Raw genomic sequence first — 7,221 nt, 5'->3', positions numbered from 1 at the left:
TGCTGCTGTCCAGAGAAAAGTGCTGCGCGCAGAGTGAATACTCTCATAGGGTGCATGGAAAATAAACAACAGTTAGTTAGTTAGTTAGTTAGTTAGTTAGTTAGTTACACTCATCATGGGCATGAGTGTCAATGGTAATTTGGGGCTTTTAATGATTTCTTTGAACTGTGAGTTTTGCAAGGTGGAATGATTCTGCAGCGTGCATCTTCGACGACTGCAAAAACTCAGAATTGGGGTTTGAATTTATTTACCCCCCTCCCCCCCAAAAAAAATTTGGTTGAAAAACACTTCCTAGAGTTTTGCCTCAAGGCACACCAATGACCCCCCACTAATTGGGGGCTACTGTCTTAGAGCACCGACTTCTTTCTGCCGCCTTTCTATGTGGATGACATTTAGAGAGAGATTTGATGAGTTGAAAAGCTTTGTGTAAGGTGTATTTGAATAATGTTTTTAAAAATAATCCATTGACAACTTTTCAGTAATTTTCTATAAATAAATACTATCCAAGCATAAACTATCCTTTAGCCAAAGTTCTTCTTTTCAACCAGAACAAATAGGCTGTCTGCACTTTCTTCTTAAAATGTAATAAAGAATTAAAAGTAGATGCAAATCTGTAGGCGATGGGACATTATCTTTACATTCTGTACATGAATACCTCTTAGGGTAATTTTTTTTAAAGTATTATTTCTTTTCTCTTCAGCAGCCATGCATGCTTTGAAGTATACCAATAATTTATGAGGCCTCAGGTATGTTCAGAGCTTCTCTCAAGTGCTAAGGGCATGCGCACAGCAATCCAAATAGCAGAAGGAGCTTGCGTTAACATGTTAAGCTACCCAGAGAGAATATGTCAGTGACAGGAAATGCAGTCTATTCCTTCAGTAGAAAATCGCAATGTCGCAATGAGATCATTTGGTAGTAAGAAAACGAATAATGCACAACAGCAAACAAGGCAAAAAACACTTTATGGGTGAACCCAGAGACATTTCACTAGATATGTAGTGCATCTGCGTTTTTAAAAACACTTCACATTAAAAAAACATAAAATACATTGACACAACACATGTTATTTTTCAGAAAATGGTTTTAATGTGTTTATTATGAGAAAAACAATGTTGTTTGTATTCAAAAATTGCATGTTTCTTAATTATACCAAGTTATGACTAAAAAGCACTTTATGACAGGATAATGATAACATTATAGGCTTAAATATAAGGCAAAAAAAATTGACACACAATTAGATTGGCATTTGACCCTTATGACAAAAACGCTATTATAAAAGTGCTCAGATAGATAGATAGATAGATAGATAGATAGATAGATAGGGAAACTACTGTATTACAGCAGCATGATAAAGATAATAAAATAATAAAAACAGTACAATCTACAATAAAAAGAAAACTGCCCAATGTAAAAGTACTGCTGGCCCACAGTGAAGGGGCTTTAATGGGATGTAATACAAACAATTTTTACATAAACAGCAATACTAAAAATAATGAAAATAAAAAGTAAGACCGAAATTGTGCAAAGGAGTAGTGCAAATGATATTAATGAATAATATGTACACTCTACGTCTAAGAAACAGCAGCAAGAATGTTTGACACAGACATCTGTGTGGAATTCTATGTCCTGGTGTTCATCTGGAGAGAGTTGCTGTACTGTTTTATTGAGAATGATGGGAATGATTTCCTGCAGCGTTCTTTATGGCTGCAGGGTTAAATAAGACTTAGGGAAAGGAGCTCTGCTGCTTCTGTAGTGTAGCATGGAGGAAATGAGATGGATTGTTTGTGATGGAGAGCAGTTTGTTCAGTGACCTCCTGTCCCTCACTGGCTCAAATGCCTCCAGATTCTTGCCAATGATGGTTCCAGCCTTGTGGATTAGTTTGTTCATCCTGCTGGCATCTCTGGCACTGATGCTGCCTGCCCAGCAGACAACAGCAAAATAGATGGCACTCGCTCCCACAGACTGGTAGGAGATCTCCAACATCTTTCTGCACACATTAAAGCATCTGAGCTTCCTCGGAAAGTAGAGTCTTCTCATCCCCTCCTTGTACACGGCATCACTGCTGGTCTTCCAGTCCAGAGCAACAGCACCTGGCTTAGTCTCTTTTTGTCTTGTTGACATTCAGAAGGAGGTGATTTCTGTCAGTCTACGCCACAAAGCTCCTCAGACTAAAATTAAACAGATGAGTTTTATTTTGAAATGGCCGACAGGAAACGTGCCTTTATCGTCTCACCTAGCGTTACTGCGTTCCAAGGTAACTTCCTCCTCCTCCAATCCTGGCTTTTTGCCTTCGAAAACGCCGCCGCCGGGGTGCGAGTTGTGAAGCCCAGACAGCGTAGCAAAAATGCGTCTTCGGTTTTACTCTCTCCTAAAAATGAGTACGGAGTGAGTTTGTCACTTTAACAATTATTATATTTGGCTTCTTTTTTTTCTCTGCCGAGTGAAAGACGGGCGTGAATGTTGGCGTCATGTAGCCTCTGCTTTTCAGACTTTGGAAAACAAATCGGGTATTGTCGGTGAATTCTCGGGAGATGGCAGAATAGTTCGACCCGCGCCGGTTACCTAGCCCTCACAGCACTTTGAGGAAAAAAATACCCCGCGAGGTAAGTTTTTATTATTATTATTATTTATCGTGACGTCTCTAAAATGTCATTTAATCCAGGCTATGCTGGAATATGCGCGCGGACGTTTCGGTAGACGTGGAAAAGTTTGCCGGAGACGGCTTCGTGACGCGCTCCCGTAAGAAACCCGTCTCCCTCTCTCAGCTGCTTTGTAAAATCGTGGCCTGTTTGGTTCTGCAGCCGAGCATATTCTTATCTAACGTGTCTTTCTTGTGACTTTGCAAAAACAAAATAGCCGCTTCTGATAAGCTCTCCGCGCAGCTCGGTGTACCATCAGCTAAGAGACCTTGTCAGATGTGTCTCTTGTTAATGAAAGGATGAGCGCCAGGCTAAAATAACCACAATCTGGTTTTCAACTGCGACTGTGCTGGGTTCTGATTTCTCCTAAGCAGTCGAATCAAGCTCACGACATTGCAAGTAGCTGTGACTCGAAGAGTTTTTGTCATGCAGTCTTTAGGAGGGTCGTTCCAGCTCGATCGTGCCCCATCATCGCCCGCTGAGCACTTTTAACATCACAAACGCAGTCCTGCGGGGCGGGGGGCGCCACCAACACTCATGAACACACAGTATGACTAGGAGTGGTTTGGAATTTAATTTTGGGCAAGTTGGAAATATAAAAAAAGCTATTTAAACGTCACTGATAGAGCATCAATTGGATGTGGAATAGATTTAAACCAAACAGAAGATGATATGTGAGAACTACTTGGAGGGACAATCTAATGGAAACCTGGTAGACCCGCTGATGAGAGGGTGCCAACTTCATTAGAAAGGTGTTAATGCTGGCTGAAAACATTCAGAGATAATGGTGCTGATTGCAAGTGTGAATGGGGAATGTCTCACACTTAAGTGCTCTTTCTCAGAATCAACTCATTGTTATAGATCCCACAAAATGACAATCCCACACACTGAGTTTAAATGCCAGGGAAGCCTTTCGAATGTGCACTTTCTGCTTTAGTCGCATCTTTTTAAGTTGGCTGCCCTTGATGTGTCTGCGCATGACAATCTGATTGTCACACACACACACACACACGAAGCCCGAAGTCTGGTATGGGAGACTATTTGGGCGAGATCCATACTAATCCATCCATCAATTTTCTTAACGGCTTATGCAACTTAGGGTCAGGGGGGTGACATGTTCATTTTTAAAAGGGTGGTTTAAATTGAAAGCCGTCTCCATTCAAAGCTTTTTTGTCACAGTTTCAGGAAAAATCTCCATCTAGCCCGGGCCCTTTAATTGCTGCTACTAGCTGAAGCACACAGACGACTTGTTCACAAATATAATTTTTCTTTTTTTTTTTTTTCCATATTAGCTGCGTAGAGATGTTCAAATCAGTGAAGGCTTGAAGTGGATAGCGCTTTAGGGTTTTGTGTCTTGGTTAGTGGCAGTGTTAAGTGGCACTTAGTGGCTGTGTGGTTGTGTGATCTGGAGAATGTAACCCCATAGCTGGCCAGTCACTGAGCTGTGGCCTCTTGGCCAGCGCCGGTCATTCTCGAGGCCTGGCCTCATGGAGTCTGGCTGATAGCGGTCAGATAAAGCGACGTCAGGCTGTCTGGGTGACTGTGTGTAGTTCAACTCTGGGGGTGGGGGTGTCTTGGGGAGCCTGTTCTGTTCATCTGAGGAAATAACTACCAGTCTGATTGTGGCTGTTGTTCCTACCATTTTGGGCCTTTCCTCCCTCTCACCAACTCTTGGTCTGGTTTCAAACAGACTAACGGTAGTAGCTGAATCGTCAGCCAGTTATGTTTATATATATATAGAGCATCTTTGGTGGCCAGCGTGTACATTTTTCAAAAGGTTTCTAAAAGTGCCACATAACTATGTTACTTTTCAGTGGCTTCATTTTTGGTATGCTCACCCCCCAAAACATACCATGCTAACGTGGCAACTGAATAATCTGAAAATGTGTCCTCCGATATTATTTGTTAACTGCTCGCACGCATGCCGAGTAAAGTAATAATCAAGTTGAGGATGACGCGTTATGAAATGAGAGATGCTGAAAGGCAATGCATAGTTTTTCAGAGAGGTAGACTACAGGCTGCAGTGAAATCAGAATTACTACAAAAACTGCTGAAAAACAATTAGTAATCGAAGTATCACACCGAATACAGACAACCAGAAATTTGGCTTGTGATAGTGAGCTGAGGTTATAACAGTTTTTGTTTTTTAAATTTCCACATAGCAGCTCCCAGGTTCTTTATATATGAATATCTTGGCCCCTACACCAGTGTTTTCCTGTATCTGTTCCTCTTCTGACGACCATAAATCGCCTCATTTGCCCTGCAAGTCCGGGCTATTTCAGAAAATATGAAGCGAGGGGTTTGCTTTGAGGGGGGGGCAGGCTTCCGATAGCAATCATTTAGTGTGCCCAATAATTTGGCTGTCAGAAGCAGCTGGCAGTTTGGGTTGGAACAATATGCGAGTGGAGTGAGAGAAAAGCTCTGAAACCCTGCGAGAGTCTGTGTGTGTCGGGGGAGGCGGGGGAGTGGCGTGTGTATATGCATATGTGTGTGGAATCAGGTTACACAGTCTGTCATTAACAAGGGAACTGCAGTTATGAGACCAAGATAGACTGCTTCATGTCTGAGGCTCATCGCGTTTCCTTGTAGGTGGCTCTCAAGTTGGAGAAGAAAAGGAGGGAGGAGGGGCGAGGGAGGAAAGTGTGTGTGGATATGTGTGTAAACAGGTGGTAGGTGCAGGCTCAAGGATAGAAAGGGGAAAGAATCTGGCTTGAAGTGCGGTGTCAGACTAGCTACCTTCAGCTCTCTCTCGTCACGATTTGTCTGCATGTGTGACCTGGGCTTGTTTGTCTGTGTGCTGACTTACTCGAAAGTTTGACTAGCAACAGACCTGGCATCAAACGAGGCGGGCGACTGCAGAGAAACGCGGCATGTGGGTTGAATTTGCTTGCGCTCTACGCTTGTGTCCAGCTTTTTAGAAAGGGGCCCTCTGTCTGCAGTGTTATTTTTAGTCAAAAAATCCTTCAGCCTTTTAATAATCATCAGCCTTATGTAGCCCAAACATATCGCGATGAGAAGAGCTGTCTGGGACTTTGAGGCTCTGCAGGACATGGGAAGTTAGAGAGGGGGGAAGAAGAGAATGAGATAAAAGACTCCCTGTGTTTCTGCCAGATTTTTAGTCTTCCTCTGTTTGCTGTTTGGGAGCTCGCTCGTCTCCTCATCTGGTGGCTCTGCCCAGACTTATCGATTCCTCCTGTTCTGTGTTCAAATGTGGATGAAGACCAGTGGAGACAGAGAGAAGAGAGACGAGACGCTGCTGTCTCCTCAGATGCGCACACACACACCTAGATCTGCAGTGCTCACGGCTCCACTCCTCTCTCTCCACAATAACCCCAGACTGCACTGGAGACAGTCTGCAATACACATTTTATGAGCCCTTCACTCGCTTCAGTGCTCTTGTCTTATCGCTCAGCTGTTAGGGGAGAAAGTTATGGCTTTGTTTCAGTCTCTGCTTCTCTCTGATCTCATTCCCTGTCCCGGGCACGGGCTCTTATTTGGTGTGGGCACTTTGTCTGTGAATTGAAAATAATCTACGTTTCATCTCACGTGTCATGGGGTTGTAAACTGAAATGGTGCTGTTATGATGGTAGTGCTCTGCTGTCGTAGTCGATGGGGTTTGCTCGAATTCCCGTCCCTCATGCTTGAGGCAATTGGGCCATTTATAACATTTAGACATTCACTGCTTTTGACATCGAAGTAAGGATCGGCAACATGGCTGATATCAGTGTCACGGTGTAGCAGTATATTTTGCTTCGCACATGTGCCAAATCCATGGCTGCTAATTCTAACGACTATTTTAATTAGCAAATACTTAATCAGGTAACCATGAATGCCCCAGAAATTTCCGTGAACCTAAACAGGAGTAAAAAAACCTGACTAAACAGTGTTACCACATGATCATAAATAACAACTGCAGAGTCATAAATGATAGTACAGAATATCTACTTTCAGAAAATAGTTACATCACATTAATGACTTTATTGTAAAGGATTATTCAAAACGGTTTCCTTGTGCTCAGATTGTCTGAGAAGTCTTTGCTCGTGGAAGGCAGGAAACTCAAAGCCATTAATGCTCGACTGGCAGGAGGATGTCATGGCCCCGATAAGTCTCTCTGCCGATCACAGATTCATTGTTTTGTTGCAAGCTGTTTACTTAGTGGTTATCACAGTGGTGTGATGAATGTTTTTTCCACGTATGGTTGGTCACTCACTGTGGATTATCTTGTTATCCGTCTGAGTCTTGTCACTCAGCTTTTAGAGCCTTCTCAAAGCTTTTGGTAACTGCACTCAATGCTCTTTAGTCTAGTCGCCTGACTTGTTTTACAAGAAACAAAACTGGTGCAATGGGTCCACCTTGATACAAATCAAGGTGTCCTTTTAAGTGAAATATTGCCCCAGGGCGGTAACCTTTATAAGATGGTCATTTGGAGGGAGAATGTTTGTGCATTCCTTTGCTGGCAAACGTGGCTCTGGGCCATAAAGTCTGTTTGAACTGGCTGTTTCAGATGTTTTGATGCTGTGTGAAAATGAATGTCTAATTGCTATGGTGACTATTACGTAGAAGACTCGTTAACAGTGCCAT

General features: G+C 42.8%; 1 protein-coding gene across 3 annotated transcripts in view; it reads left to right on the top strand.

Annotated features, from left to right (window-relative positions):
* Window positions 1-2,255: 2,255 nt before the first annotated feature.
* Window positions 2,256-7,221, top strand: part of LOC102211727 (uncharacterized) — a 21,546-nt gene continuing 16,580 nt past the window's right edge. The window contains exons 1-2 of one of the 3 annotated variants that reach the window (XM_013908350.1): window positions 2,256-2,379; window positions 2,490-2,604. The gene's annotated coding sequence lies outside the window, so the exon portion shown is untranslated. Of the gene's footprint in view, window positions 2,387-2,475; window positions 2,605-7,221 lie in introns of all 3 variants that reach the window. The other 2 variants (XM_013908351.1, XM_013908349.1) reach the window with 2 other exon arrangements.

This window comes from Pundamilia nyererei, unplaced genomic scaffold (genome assembly GCF_000239375.1).
Source record: "Pundamilia nyererei isolate P.nyererei 1_Seehausen unplaced genomic scaffold, PunNye1.0 scaffold00009, whole genome shotgun sequence".
NCBI lineage: Eukaryota > Metazoa > Chordata > Actinopteri > Cichliformes > Cichlidae > Pundamilia > Pundamilia nyererei.
The sequence above is the reverse complement of the archived record's forward strand: the minus strand, read 5'-3'. Positions and strand labels throughout refer to the sequence as shown.